Source organism: Cavia porcellus, unplaced genomic scaffold, assembly GCF_034190915.1.
Source record: "Cavia porcellus strain 051 isolate PalLab524CR breed Dunkin Hartley unplaced genomic scaffold, mCavPor4.1 scaffold_6, whole genome shotgun sequence".
NCBI lineage: Eukaryota > Metazoa > Chordata > Mammalia > Rodentia > Caviidae > Cavia > Cavia porcellus.
In genome coordinates this window covers 80,720,284-80,735,232 of record NW_026947489.1, presented here as the reverse complement: position 1 = coordinate 80,735,232, position 14,949 = coordinate 80,720,284, and the positions used below count along the sequence as shown (strand labels likewise).

The following is a 14,949-nucleotide window of genomic DNA, read 5'->3' as shown; positions in this document are numbered from 1 at the left end:
GACGCTGTCCCAGCCCCCCAGTAAAAAAAAGTATACCAGAAATTTAGCATTTAGTAAAATTAACCGCCATATAAGATGTTTAAAAATCAAAGGCCAAGGTGTTTGAACTGAGGCTTGTTTTATTTGAAGACAACTGTAACACATAAATGTCAGGTAGTATTCCCAGGTTCTTCTTGCCTGGCAGTCAGAAACCCTACACAAGCCAGGGGCCATGCCTGGGGAAAAAACCGTGAAGTCTAAAAACCTTCTCTTGCTGGTGCTTAACATTCTCTCTCTCTCTCTCTCTCTCTCTCTCTCTCTCTCTCTCTCTCTCTCTCTCTCTCCCCTTGCTCCTCTCCAATATTTCTGTTATTTTTCTCTCTCTCTTCCACAGAAAGCAGACTCTAGGAGCCCCTGGCCTAGATATTGTAGTTTTCTGTTTGGGCAAACAGCTCCTCTGCACAAAAATCTCAAAAGCTATTCTCCACTTCATATCAAGTGGGGATTCACATTGTAGACAGGCATGACCCTGGACCCAGAGGATTAGCTCACTGGTATTTGAATGATACCTACCGGTTATGCCCTGGGGTTTGGCTGTCTCCCTTGTCTTTATCTGTCAATGTCAGCATCAAATTAGGGAGAGAAACAAAATAGGACAAGCCAAGGGCAGCTTTTCTGGGAGTTATGCCAGGCTGGCAAGAGGAGGCAGACAGCACAGTGTGCCCGCAGGAGGTCACGACTGGGTCAGATGAGAGAGAAAGAGGGCGTGCAGAGCCCGAGATGTGCTTTTGAGTCCAAGGACCGAACTAAGGTCAGAGGTTGTGGAGGTAAATTGGACTCGCTGCTCAAGAATTTAAACTGGGCGGGAGGGGCGTGGTCTGAGCATGGGATACTCAAGAGAAAAACTGACTTGACAGGCAACTGTGTTTCCTCAGGGCTCTGGATGGAGAAAAGAATGGACCGTGTGACTTGTAACCCTGCACGTTTCTCCAGCTTCCTTCCCTGATGACCCCTTCAGTGCCACAGATGCCTGCAAGACACTCCGATCCCATCCCTCAGTCATTTCGAGGAATTGAGAGGAATTTTCAAGGGGAGGGCTCTCGGGTAAGTGCTACGGGGACAAGAGGCCTTGTTGTCCCTCTCCAGGTTCCTTTTGGCAGGATTACCTGTTGACACCTCATGCCTCACAAGCTTCTGCACCATCTGTCCCCCATGCACCCAGGCACGGGTCCCCATCCTGGACCATTGCAGTACCCTCTGTGGTGCTGGTCTCGGCTCCTGGGCCGTGCCACGGCAGCCACCTGTTTGCCACATCTCTGCCAAAGTGCTTTCTCTGGTGGTGCAGCCCAGCTCTGTCCACACAGCAAGGCACTGGAGAATGGATATCCCTCAGCATCCTTCAGCCAGTGACTGAAGGTGGAGGTATAGGTACCCTGCCTTCCTGCTCTGCAGGACAAGGTCATACTGGCTTCCAGAGTTTCCCCAGGAAAATTAGGCTGCAGTGGAACATAGAAGCTGTTACAGGCAGCTGAGTTAGATAAGAATATTACTGGCAGTCAGATAGGGCTGGACCCTCAAAGAAACCAGTGCAGAAGACCAGCTGTCGGGGAGACAAACATCTCCCGCTGTGAGCCAGGCCTCAAGACAAAAAGTCAAAGAACTGCACCCACATCCTAAGGATAAACACCAGGGATTGATAGTCTAAGTGGGTCTCTATCACCCTGAGGAAACCAAAATCACCAATCCACTTTGTGACCTGCCTCACTTTGTGGTTTTGCTCTATAAATACATTCTGCTCTTAACTTCCCTTATTCCTAAAATTCATTCTCCTGTTTTAGAAGACACAAACTCGTACCAGACAACTAGTAGGTTGGGAATTTCTTTCCCCTATATCAAGGTAACGCACTTGATAATGCATTTTGCATTGGTTGCTTTTCTACTGTCCGCCACTTTGCTACATCTCCATTGGTGCTTTCAATAAACTAGATGCAGTTGAAAGTTTGACTTCAACTATGCTTTGATTGATTGATTGATTGATTGACTGATTGAGTTTTGATCCAGGTCTCGATACATAGCTCAGGTTGGCCTTGGACTGTATAGCCCAGACTGGCCTTGAACCCACAGTGATCCTCTGCCTCATCCTCCCCAGTGCTGGAATGAGTGGTGATTTAAAACCCCTCCCAGCCTTTCTTCCTGCCATTCAATTGTTGGTTCTGTCTTCGAAGTCTGAGTGGCCTTTGATAAATTAATTAGAGCAGATCTCAACCCTGCTGAACTGTCCAGAGCTCCCATGACACACAGAGGGGGAACGCAAGCCTCTTACGATGGACTGCAGCCCTGTACAATCTACTGGAAGTGGCCCCTGCTCTCCTCCCTCCACTCACTCTGCTCCAGTACAGTGGCCACCTTGCCTGCCCAGAGACATCTGAGTTCCTGTCTTTTCAGGCCTCTGCTCCAGCTTCCCTGTACCTGAAGAGCTCCACACTGGAATCTCCAGGTGAGTCCCTTTTGTCACGGTTATTCACGAGCCAAATTAAAAACACACACACACACCTCCCCCAAGAAGTCTTCCATGGCCACCCAACTTCAAGCAACTTCATCCCTACCCACCATTCTTCAGTACTTATGGTGAACTAAGCTCTCACAGACCTGTTTTTGTTTGCTGATTTTATGCCTTCAATTCTGAACCCAGCATCTCGAACATTGTCCAATACACAGCAGGCACTTAGTAAATCTTTGTGGAATAAAGAATAGAGGAGAGGAAAAAAGAATTGAGTTAAAGTAATGCACTTTGGCAGAGATGTGGCAAACAGGTGGCTGCCGTGGCAAGGCCCAGGAGCCGAGACCAGCGCCACAGAGGGTACTGCAATGGTCCAGGAGAATGATCGGGGAAACATTTAGGGGAAAATTGATGCTTGCACTTGATTATTTTATTTTATTTTTCATGGCAGTGTGGGGGATCGAACCCAAGTCTCATACAGGCTATGCAAAAGCTGTACCCCTGAACTACATCGTCAGCCCTGGATGAGACGGAAGTGAGGGAAAGAGGGAGGCAAAGCTGATGTGAAACCTTGGAGTAGAGGCTGGGGGATGCCGTTTACCAGTACAGTGAGCACCACAAAGGGGCAGCGTGCTGGGAGAGGAACAAGCTAGTGTGGATGTGCTGGACAACAAGCCATGGACATTCAAAGGTGGATGTCCAGCAAAGGGTTAAAAACATCAGCATCAACGTAGGGAGGAGACCAAAGAATTAGACATGGAAACAATCAGTGAGGCACAGCTGAGACTGGGAGAAAACGCCATCCCTGGAGGGAAACAGTAGACGGGGAGTTGCAAGCTCAGGTACCATCCAGGGCAGGGAGATAATTCAGATGGACAAAGTAGCACAGACAAAATCATACGGTGGTGGCAACTGCAGTGAGCACTGAAGATGATGCACCACCTAAACAGAGAGCGGCAGATCTTCAGATCAAACATTAGCTAAACACTGTGGGACCAGAAAACCAGGTCGGTCTTGTGTTTTGAGACCACTAATGAAGGATGAGGAAATTAGTTTCCCTGTGCCTCAAGACCCTGAGGACACCAGCACTTCTGGGGCCGAATGAAGAAATGCCAGAAGACAGGGAGGAGGACACCCCGCAGAAAGTTAGGGTGCTGCACTCAGGAAAGTAGTCAGTGTCCTCAAACGCTGCAAGTAGGTCGTATGGAGAGGAATCCAAGGGGCTCTTAGGTTTGACCAGAGGAAGGTCACTGATGGGCTAAGCAGGAACCACTTCGGCAGCAAGGGCAGTCAGACCGCAGCCAAGAGAATTTCATGAGAAATCAAGGGCAAATGAGTATGTGGTAATGGTAAGAGGAAAAGCCACCCATCCAGAAAAAAGGATGATACAGAAAACCCAACACACCATGTAAGTTAGTGTTTACACACTCATTCCCAATCAGTAAAACACCAAAAGTTACCAACACCTGACTAGTATAACAGATAAAGAAATTATGACATATTTCTATGATGGAACATTAAACATCAATTAAAAAGAACACACAGCTGCTACATGCAACATATAGATGAATCCCACAGAGATAATGCTGAGTGGAAAAAGCCAGGCATGAAAACCTAGATAATTTGGTTATATAAAATTCAAGATCAGGCAAAACATTCAGAAGTCAAAATGATGGTTGCCTTCATAGAAAGAGAATTAACTGGGAAGGAAAAAGGAACTCAGAAAGTGGGAAACATCATCTATCTTGGTCTGGGTGGTGATTATAGGCACATACATATGCAAACGTTTCCTATGCTGGGCTGGGGATGTAGCAGAGTGGTAGAGCACTTGCATAGCATGTGCAAGCCTCTGAGTTCATTCTCCACAGACTCCCCCAAAAACCTTGTTAAACGTTTGTATATACATGAAATGTTTGCTAATTATACCTCGGACAAAATAATGGGAGGACCAGAGATGTGGCTTGGTGACAGAGCACTTGCCTGTGTGTGAGGCCCTGGACTCCATCCCCAGCACTCCCAAAACGAAAACAAAAATGGTGGTGGTCAGAAAGAGTAAACTGAAGAAACAGGAAATCTTTTAGAAACAGCAGAGTTCCCAACTTCCCACTTTAGGCCACTGTGGACATTTTTGGCAAAGAAAAAAAAAATGGGGATTTAGCTTAATGGCATAAGCGCCTGCCTGACAAGGGCAAGGTCATGAGTTCAATTCCTGGTACCAAAAAAAAAAAAGATGGAGAAAGAAAGAATCTAGAAGCTAGATGTGGTGGTGCATGCTTATAATCCCAGCACTGTGAGGCTGAGGCAGGAATATCCCTGTGAATTTAAGACCAGCCTGAACTACCTAGCAAGACCCTGTCTCAAACAAATAGATGAACAAAAGGCTAGCATATAGGATTGTTGAGACTGTTGAATGCGGACGCCTTTTGTGCTCTGGGTGAATGATTTGGGAATGGCAGTATGCAGTGTCTGTACCACTGTTGCCCCACTGATGTGTTTTGAAATTTTGTTGTAATTTTTCTTCTTCCTCTTTTTTCTTTCTTTTATCTTTGAATAAAATGGATTTTTTAAAAAAGCTAACAAAATTATTTATTAATTACAAAGGAAAAATAATAACTTTATAGCAGAGAAAAACTAAGTAACCAAAGCTAGCATCCCCACTCCTGGAACAAACTGACATTATGTGCCACGTGGAGACAATGCACTGAGAAGGACACGGGGATGGCCTCAGTAGTGTTTCTGCCCAGAATGTGGAACCTGACCCTGATCGTGAGGAAATACCAGACAAGCCCAGGTTAGGCTCACCGTACCACATAACTGGATGGGGTTTTCCAGTACTGACAGTTGAACCCAGAGGTGCTCAACTTCTTGAGATGCAGTACCTCCTCGGGTTCATCTTTAAATTTCTTCAGATTAAACACTGGTTATGCTGAGCATGGTGGTGTATGCCTGTAATCCCAGCTACTTGGGAGGCTGAGACAAAAGGACGGAAGTTTGGGGCCCACCTGGGCCACTTAGGGAGGCCCCGTCTCCAAATGAAAATAAATGAAATGTTAGCTCAGTGGGAGAGTGCCGCTGGATTTAATCTTTACCACAAAACACAGAAATGAAAGCAAAAACAAAATGTCAAGGCAAAAAATACAACGAAAGACTGAGGATTAAAGGAATTTAAAGTGAAATGATCATTTAAAACAGTGTGTAGGACTGCAAGTATAACTCAGCAGTAGAGAGTTTGCAACCGTATGCATTCAATTCCCAGCACCTCAAAAAACAAAACAAGGGCCAGAGATTTAGCACAACAGCATAAGCGCCTGCTGACAAGCATGAGGTCCTGAGTTTGATCCCCAGTACCGGAAAAAACAAGAACAAAGAAACACAAAGCAAGGCGGTTTGTAGTCCTGAAATGGATGTTGGACCTGGAAAGATATCTACAAAGGACATTAGTGTGACAACAGGAAAGAATTTTGAATATTAACCATAAATTAGGTAATAGTCTAGTGTCAAATGTAACATTTCTTGGTTTTGATAGCTGCTGTGGTTATATGGTTGTATGATAGTTCTGACATTGGAGTATTAGGGAGTGAGGGGGTCTGACATCATGAAAGGACTTTTCAGTGGTTTAGAAAAAGTGCAGGAAGAGCAATTGAGTGAAAGAAAACACATGGAACCAAATGTGAACAATTGATAACCCTGAGTGAAGAGGCTGTGTCACACTATTCTTGCAACTTTTCTTTAAGTTTGTGATTGCATTAAAACAAAATATTATCAAACACACACACACCAGGACCAAGAATGCAACTCAGTGCTGGAGCACTTACCTAGCATGTGCACACACAAAACAAAACAAGTAAATAAAAAAGACAAAGCAAGGCCAGACGTAGCAGTGCCCTCCTGTAATCCCAGCACTCAGGAGGCTGAGGCAGGAGGATCGTTGCAAGTTCAAGACCAGCTTGCGCTACAAAGTGAGCTCAAGGGAAGCCTGAATTGCATAGTGAGACTCTGTCTCAAAAAAACCACAAAAAAGACAAAGCAAATTATGACAATTTTTAAAAACAAAACAACATTCTGATTACACCTTTTTAAAAATACTTTAAACATGGAGAGGCTGAGATCTCCACCCCCTCTCCTTACACTTCTGCTGCGGAAACCAAAGGCCAAGGCCAGTGCGGGGAGAGATTGATGAAGAACAAACAGCTTTCCTTCCAGGTAATGTGCTTGTCTTGGCTTAGGTCAGGAAAGGAAAGGGGCACCTGGAATCCAGCACATCTGCACAGACAGCGAAACACTGCAGAGAGCCGGAGAACAATCTGCGGAGACTCCTCATTGACCTCAGTGTACAGAATTCTCTTCAGTAATAGTTCAAGCACACAGCACACATAACCACCATCTCCCCACCACCACCACCAAATAAAAAAACTTGCAGCGAAGGATGAGCTGGAGATGAAGGTGTTGTCACCTGGAGGTGACAGCAGAGTATATGAGAGCAGTTGAGGTCACAAATCTTGGAGCTACTTCATTCTGGGTTCTGACTGATCCTACCACCTAGGAGATGGGTGGCCTTGGACAAGTCCACTTAATCTCAGTCCATTTGTCTTAAAAACCAGCGCTTTCTATTTTACTTTACAGAGCTATTGTGAGTAATCAATGAGACAATAAATGCCAGATACTCAGCACGGTTCCTGGCACACAGAAAGAGCTCAATGAATGGAAACAAAACTGTTAAAAATAATAACAGGTAATCATAGGAAACTGTGCTTAAAGAGCTGGTTGAGGCTGAGGAGTTTCCTAGGAGTAATTTACCATATTCCCTGAATTTTTATCCCATGCCTAGCACATAGGATACTTGATCTCATTTAAGTTTCACAACCACCCATTGAGATAAGTATTTCCATTTCACAGAAAATAAGACCCAGAGTGGCTCAGCTGTTTGCTGAAAATCACCCCAATGAATGGAAGTTGAGTCTGCTTTAGAAAGTCAAGCAACTGTGTTAGTCACTTCCTTATCACTGGGACACAATACCTGATTCCCACAACTTAAGGGAGAAGTGGATTTTGGTTCATGTTTTTAATTTATAGTTGGCCACTTCCAAAGCAGGAAGGCATGGTGGGAAGGTCTTGTAGGAGCAATGTGGCTCACATCATGGCAGAGAGGAAGCAGAGAGAGAAAGGATGAGCTGGGGAGAGAGATACACCCCAGGACCCCACCTCTTCTGACCAGGGCCCACCTTCTAATGTCATACTTACCTATGGTGCTCCCATGATTCAATCATCCTTCAAAAGCCCTCTTATGAGTGCATGAGGCTTCGGGGGAAATCCAGATATAAACCATAGCAGCAACCCAAATTTGATTCAAAGACAAGAAGGTAGTTATGCACAACCAGGTGTCTGCCTCCAACATGATCCTTCAGCTGGTTCTTGTAAGGTCCAAATTCTTTGGCTGAGGATCCACTGAGTTTCAGAGTCAAGGGAGCCACCATGACTTTCAAAGGATCCAAGAAAGCTATTGTCTAAAATGGTCCAGCCTGAGTTCTAGAAAGTGAGAACACATCAGTACTTACATAAAACTGGGCCTGGTTTCTGCAGAAAGTAGTACCCTTGGCACAGACATGGTAGTTCTCATCACTGGGCCCTGGCAGTCTCAGCCGTGGGCCCTGGGTACAAGCAGCCATACATCCTGCCCTTATCAGCAGGAAATGCCTGATAACAAGCCTTAGAACAGGAGTATAGAGATGAGGGGAGGGAAATAGGACAAGAGAGTAAGACCCAAAGGCACCTATTAACTCCAATACTAGGGTTGTCATTACAGTGACGGAGAATCAGCCATGGGCAGGAACCCACTGTGGGGTGGAACAAAGCAAGAACAATCGTGCTTGATGGCTAAGGAAGCTGAAGTGGAGAAGAATGCTGATCCGGGCATTGTGTTGACCCAGACAGGAGACAACACCTGGACAACCTAGTTTTTACACTAGCAAAAGGCTAGGGTCTTATTTGTTTAACAAATGCTTGCAAAGACATTTAGGTCTTTGCAAGCAGCTTAGAATGAGGAGTGTCTCTCTCTTTTGGAGGACCTAGCAGGCCTGGAAGGGCTTTCTTAGGATGACTCCTCACTGAATCTCAAATGCACTGACCCCTGCCATTCCCACAAATATGGAGAATCCATCTGCCCAGGCAGCATCTCCACTTTCCTGTGTGTTTCCCACTGGCTGGCTGGTTTTATTGATTGGCTGGTTCTGAGACAGGGTGATATAATGAAGAATACTAGTCAGAAATAAGGCACAGGTCCCAAGTGGACCCTCGGACTGTGGGTTATTAATTTTTCTGGCCTTTCATTTACATATCCACAAAAACAAAAGTACCTGAGCCTGTGACTATGACAGCCTCGTCTCGTTCAGATACTCTAAATCTGTGTCTCCACACAGGACCTCCCTGGAGTCCTAAGGTTTTATTTATCCTCACACAGACTCTGAGTTTCTGCCATTCACATTAACTTTCAAAACTGTTCCACAAATGTTTCCATGTCCTTGTGGAGTCATTAAGGATTTGAAGAAATAACAAGATCAATTAGGAAAGCTCAAGAAATGGAGAAGGAAATGATGTTTCATAAGCAGTTTTAGTCTATATAAATACTAAATTTTTTCTCTGAAGTACATCACAAGCAGGAGCAGTCTTTTCCCTCTGAAGGAGTCTGTGTTTCCTGCCTTCCACTCCATCCACCCGCAACTGCCCCTCCTTATTATCATCAGGTGACTCCTGAACCAGTAGGATGGCCTCGCCACCTCATGTCAAGCTTGGAAAAAGAAGCGTTCTAGATTGTTCTTTCATCAGCTCTGCAGGACAAACCGACATTAGTCTCCCATTTGTCACTTTGGTAAGTGTGACTGGTACTGACACATCTTCATTAGTCCCATTTCTGTGTTTGCAATTGCTCCTGCCAGTGGTCCAGGTCACTGGATGTCAGTAGTTCTGCTGTCTGAGTGTAAGGCAGAGCATCACCTGAGTATGCAGATGGCTGTTTAGGTCATGCCCATATTAGAGCATCCGCTGGTGCCTAAAATTTCATCTTTGGGACCTTGTATAGATCAGTGGTCATAGCTGCATGTGGTTTAAGCAGAAGATAAATTTATAAAGGATAAAAAACTTTATAAAGGATATTGGTAGCTCAGAATCTCTGGAGACAGAGGAGATAGAACACAAGGTTTGAAGGCTGTACAGAAAGTGTCCAAACCACACTGGGACTCATCTGTGATCACCAGGGAGCTGTTATTTTTAGTTTCCAGGATAGGTAACAAGCTCTACTTGCTCCAAAAGTCATTAGGTAAAATTTGTCCAAACATGGGAAAAGGTTTCCAGAGCTGGAAGCCAAGAGAATAAAAAATATGCACTATAGTTTCATCCTCTGGTGGGTGGTTGCTTTTGCAGTGCTAGGCATTGAACCCCAGGACCTTGTACATTCTAGGCAAGCTAATCTACCACTGAGCTATATCATCAGCAGTTCCTCTTTTCTTATTTTGAGAGAGGGTCTTGTTAAGTTACCCAGACTGGCCTTGAATTTGCAATTCTTCTGCCACAGAGTCTCAAGTACCTGAGATTTCAGGCATGCAGCACCACACCTGACTCATCTTTGGTTTCTGTAATATTTCTGAAACATTTATTTTCTCCAGCAGCCTCAAAATTGCAGTGGAGTCTCCAATTAGGTAGAAGGAACTGGCATTTACTGAATATCAATCTTTTGTCTGGAAAATTCACTTATAATATCTTAAACATTACAATAACTCTGCCATGAGGATCTCATTATCAGCATCCTTATTTGGTATCATTTTATTATTTTTTGAAGATAGCTTGTGGGTTGAATTATGTTCTCCCAATAATTCATGTGCAAGTCCTAACCCTCAGTACCTCAAAATGAAGGCAGAGTCTTTATAGAGGTAAACAAGTATAAATGATGTATTAGGATAGGGCTTAAACCGATATGACTGGTGATCCTCAAAAAAAGCAAACATTTGGAGATACTTGAATATAGATGATGGCAGAGACTGGTTGATGAATCTACAAACAAAAGAATGCCAGTAGTCTCCAGCCAACTAGAAAGTGACATGGAATAGATCCTTCCTCATAGCCCTCAGGAATAACCAATGCTGCTGGCATCCTGAGCTTGATGTCTAACCTTTAGGAACAGAAGACAAGAAATTTCTGCATAAGCCATCACTTTGTAGAATTTTGCAATAGCAGCCCTAGAAAACTATAGCTGAGTTATTTTTTTCATTCCTGAGATAAAACACCTGACACTCACAAGTTAAAGGAGGAAAGGTTTATTTTAGTTCATAGTTTGTAGAGGTTTCAGCCTTTAGGAGATAACTTGGGTGGCTCTCACTGAATACAGAACAATTGCTTTAGCATTAGTAAATCCAAACCCTGTCTCAACATAATGATAGGTACAGAGCTGGCTATGCTATTTCCTTTTCCCTTCAACTGGCTTTAAGCATTGCAAATAAGGCCAGCTAAGGTACTAATATGTAATTCTTGAAGGCAGCCTACAGTTTTCTGTTTCCTCACATTGTGTTTCCTATAAATAATGGAGCACAGCAGGATGGCAGAGCCACATAGCTCCAAGAATATCAATTGATTCGAGCCACAAGATAAGAGGTTATGACTTCCCAGCACACAAAAGTTTACATATCAGAAACTAAAGCAACAGCCTGCTAAATCATTTAAATACTACCTGAATTGAGTTATGCAGATTGGTCTTTCTGCATATCCTTCTGCTTGCATACTGCAGAGGTACTTGTTCTCCACCTGGCCAGCTCAGCTCACATTGCTCACACAGTTCCTGCCAACCTCACAGCCACTCATCCTTGAGCCACTCCCTTCTTCACAAGATAATAAATTCTGAGTGAGGCTAGAATGGAGGCCTTTGTTCTATGTATCCTCACCTGGACCAGATTCAGGACTCCTTGGCTGCCCACAAATTTGAATATGTCTTAGTGTCTTTATTCTCACCATAGGTTGCACTGGAGGTGGTAGATGGAATTAACTTGCTAGGATTCCAATAACATTTCAATGAGATTACAAATATCAAAGTTCTCAATCCATGAGGGCCAAAAAAATGAATTACAATGTTTAGATGCACTATACAATATTTGGATTACAATATTTTGCCCCCAACTCAAGTCATGAGGAGAACAAAAAAGGGATTACAGGATTTGAGTTACAATGTTAGTCTATGATTGGTTGGCTTCAAGACAAGGCAGCATGGAGAGGGGTATCACAGAGGAGAAACAGTCCATGGCAGAGCAGACAGAAGAGTGTAATGAGCCCCGTTTTCCTTTTTATTCCATCCAGATTACAAGCCTATTGGATGATGCTGCCTATATCTAGGGTGGGTCTTCTGATTATCCACATCCAGAACTACACTAAGCCAATCAATCGACTAACCCAGTTATCACACACCTTGTGTCGCACATCCATGACCTCCCAAAAGCCCCACTTATGAGTGCATGAAGCTTTGCTGGGATGTGCAGATATAAGAAATAACAAATTAGCCGGGCGTGGTGGCTCACGCCTGTAATCCCAGCACTTGGGAGGCTAAGGCAGGAGGATTGTTGCAAGTTCGAGAACAGCCTGGGCTACAAAGTGAGCCCAAGGCCAGCCTGAACTGCATAGTGAGACCCTGTCTCAAAAAATAAATAAGATAAATAAATAAATAAATAAATAAAATTTAAAAAAAGAAATAACAAACTAATATAGCAATTCACCTAAATCCTCATAGTAAAGGGGAAACAGAACCTAGTTTGAGCCCAGGTCTGGCCAAATCTAACACACCAGTTCTCTTCAGTATATCATCATTCCTTCTTACAGAAAATATTGAAATGGTCTGTTGCCTAGGCTTAATGCTGATCAAAGTTTGGTGGGAGAGCAGTATGATTCATGCTAAGTTCAAGACTATCTGGGTGTCGATGGATAAATGAATCTGAAGTTCAAGGGTCTCTCCAGGGTAAAGAGAGGCAGTCAGAGTCATTAACATGCAGATGATAACTGAAACCTTGGCCCTACCTACCATAATCTTGATTTTCTTCTCCCATAGTAATAGAATCTTTAACTGATCACATGGCCTTCCAGAAGATTCCATTTCCCAAACTCCCTTGCACCCAAGTATGACCAAGTTCTAGCTAAAATAATGTCAAGTGTCAGTTTCCTGAAAATTCCCATCAAAGATGATTCATGTTCTACATTTATGATTTCTTTCACCTTTCCTGCATCTTTCCCTCTGGAATTTAGAGGCTGCCTTGAATCACAAGGATAAAGACCATTTCTGAAAAAGTGGTGGTTCACTGAAAGAGGCCTGGGATCACGAAGACTTCCTGAAGTAGAGACTGCAGGTATCTGGATATTTATATGAGTGTTAATCTACTGTCATTGTCAGGTCATTTTATTCCAACTGGCATAGCTGGTAAATACTAGGATTTAAGAGGTGGCTATAAAAAGAAATAGAAGGGGCCAGGCATAGTGGCCCATACCCGTAATCCTAGAACTCAGGAGACTGAAGCAGGAGGATTACTGTGAGTTCAAGGCCAGCCTGAACTACATAGCAAGACCTTCCTTTGAAAAACAAGACAAAACAAAAGTAAATAAATAGAATTAGAAAGAGAACAAAAAGGAATGGTTACAATCACAAACATTTTTTCTACCTGTCCTGTCATTATTTTGGAGAGAATTCTTTTAATCCGGTGATTCAGTTGGGAACTACTATTTTTATAGGCCCTACCTTCCAGACTACAATTAATTGTGATCAACCAGTTATAGTGATTGGTCCAGGAAAATGTACCTGACTCATGATAGGCTAATCAGAGCCTCATTTTGAGACTTTAACCTTAGGGTCAGTAAAAGAAGTTTTCAGGTCTTCTATGATGTTAGAGGTCAGAAGTCATTGATAACCATATTTCTTATCACATGCAGAGGTTGATTTAAACAAAGTCATGACAGAAAAGGAGAAGCAGGTCTACAGAATCTTGCCACCATGGTCTCTATCCAGTTGCTCCTGAGCTCCATCCATATTTCTGCTTTCCAAGAACTTCCCACATGAGCTCATTCATTCCAGCTCTGACAGCCCAGTCAAAGATGGATTTCCATCACTTGGGACCAAAAGAATCCTGTACCTTCATGGCATGTGTGCTTTCCTGGAAGAGGATGTTCAAGAGGAATGAACAACGCCAAATGCAGTGGAAGGATACAGTCGCATCATAGGAGGTCACATCAGTGAATACCAGTCAATAGAGTTGGGGCTAGAATCAGATGTCACTTAGTTTCCTTGCTGAGGACCTGGAATGGAGAACAAAGGAGGAAGTTTAAAGGATGGGGGTGCTTAGATTAACAAAGATCCTTCTAGGAACCAGTAGTCATTTTGCATATTGATAAGCTGAGCAAAAACAGATATATAGGGAGGTAAGGACCACTAATGAGACGAGATCTAAATTGGAATGGGAGGGAATGGAATTCAGGTCAAAGGCGAGGGATGAACAGGAGCAAAGATACCTGTTCTTTCTCTAGGAAAGGAAGTAACAAGGGCGGAGTGGGCAAAGCTAGAGTCTCTTACTTTTGAAGGGCTGCGTTTCTCAGGAGGCGAAGCAGAACCCCCAGGTGAAATGAAGAGGACAAGAGGAAGGGGGGATCTTGAGGCAAGTGTTGACACTTTCTTCTTTGATCAATAAGGAGTGACACCCAGGGCCGGGCCAAACTGGGGACCATGAAGGGGTCATTCTATTCATTTTGTGATTTTCTCCAACAGTCCTGGTCATGGAGTGAGAGAAACTGAAAGAGTTTTGCCCTCGAACAGGGCAAAACAGAACATTATGGCAGTAGTTCAACACGGTGGAAGGCCAAATTGGGGATGCTTACCCTGATGGCCATTTCCTCCTTCTTCCCTGATTAATACTTCCTCCTTCCTTTCCCAGTGCATGCAAAGAAAATTTTTATCAGGTCTTCACATGTCATCAATGCTGCCCCAGGCACCATATCCAGTCTAAGGTCACATATACCCCACACCACCCCCATATCCCGTCAGAGGAGAAAGTCAAACCCTGGCGGTGGACTCCTCTCCACATCCTTTAAATAAAAAGGCCACTTTTACTTTTTCTTATATTCTGCTCCTTTATTACACTAGAAAACTCTAACAGAAACAACAGCAGAAAACTTCTTGGATCTTGTCCTCCAGGGGGACGAAGAGCAGGGACTGGATAGAGACGGGCTGGGAGAAAATTCTGCTGCCCTGCAGGAGCCCTGCAGGAACAGGGGAAGACAGCCTGGAAGTGTGGCCTCATTCAGGAGAACAGACACAGGCAAGAGGACAGGCAGACATACTGCTGCACACCCGGAAATCACTGAGGCACCCCCAGGTGGAGGAAATGTCCCACAAACACCTCATTTCAAAATAGAACTCTGCTGTTTTTCAAACCGGCATTATAGAAAAGGAGGAGGAG

The 14,949-nt window shown here is 44.0% G+C and overlaps 1 long non-coding RNA gene across 2 annotated transcripts; it reads left to right on the top strand.

Moving 5' to 3' along the window:
• The first annotated feature begins 532 nt into the window (after nucleotides 1-532).
• On the top strand, nucleotides 533-14,609 carry LOC134476511 (uncharacterized). Of its 2 annotated transcripts, XR_010048228.1 has the most exons (6): nucleotides 533-806; nucleotides 915-1,083; nucleotides 2,425-2,476; nucleotides 9,220-9,344; nucleotides 12,752-12,852; nucleotides 13,430-14,609. It is a non-coding gene; the product is annotated as an uncharacterized LOC134476511 (long non-coding RNA). The 2 variants fall into 2 exon arrangements; XR_010048227.1 differs by lacking the exons at nucleotides 9,220-9,344; nucleotides 12,752-12,852; nucleotides 13,430-14,609 and adding an exon at nucleotides 2,931-8,017 and having other exon boundaries at nucleotides 536-806.
• Nucleotides 14,610-14,949: the final 340 nt, after the last annotated feature.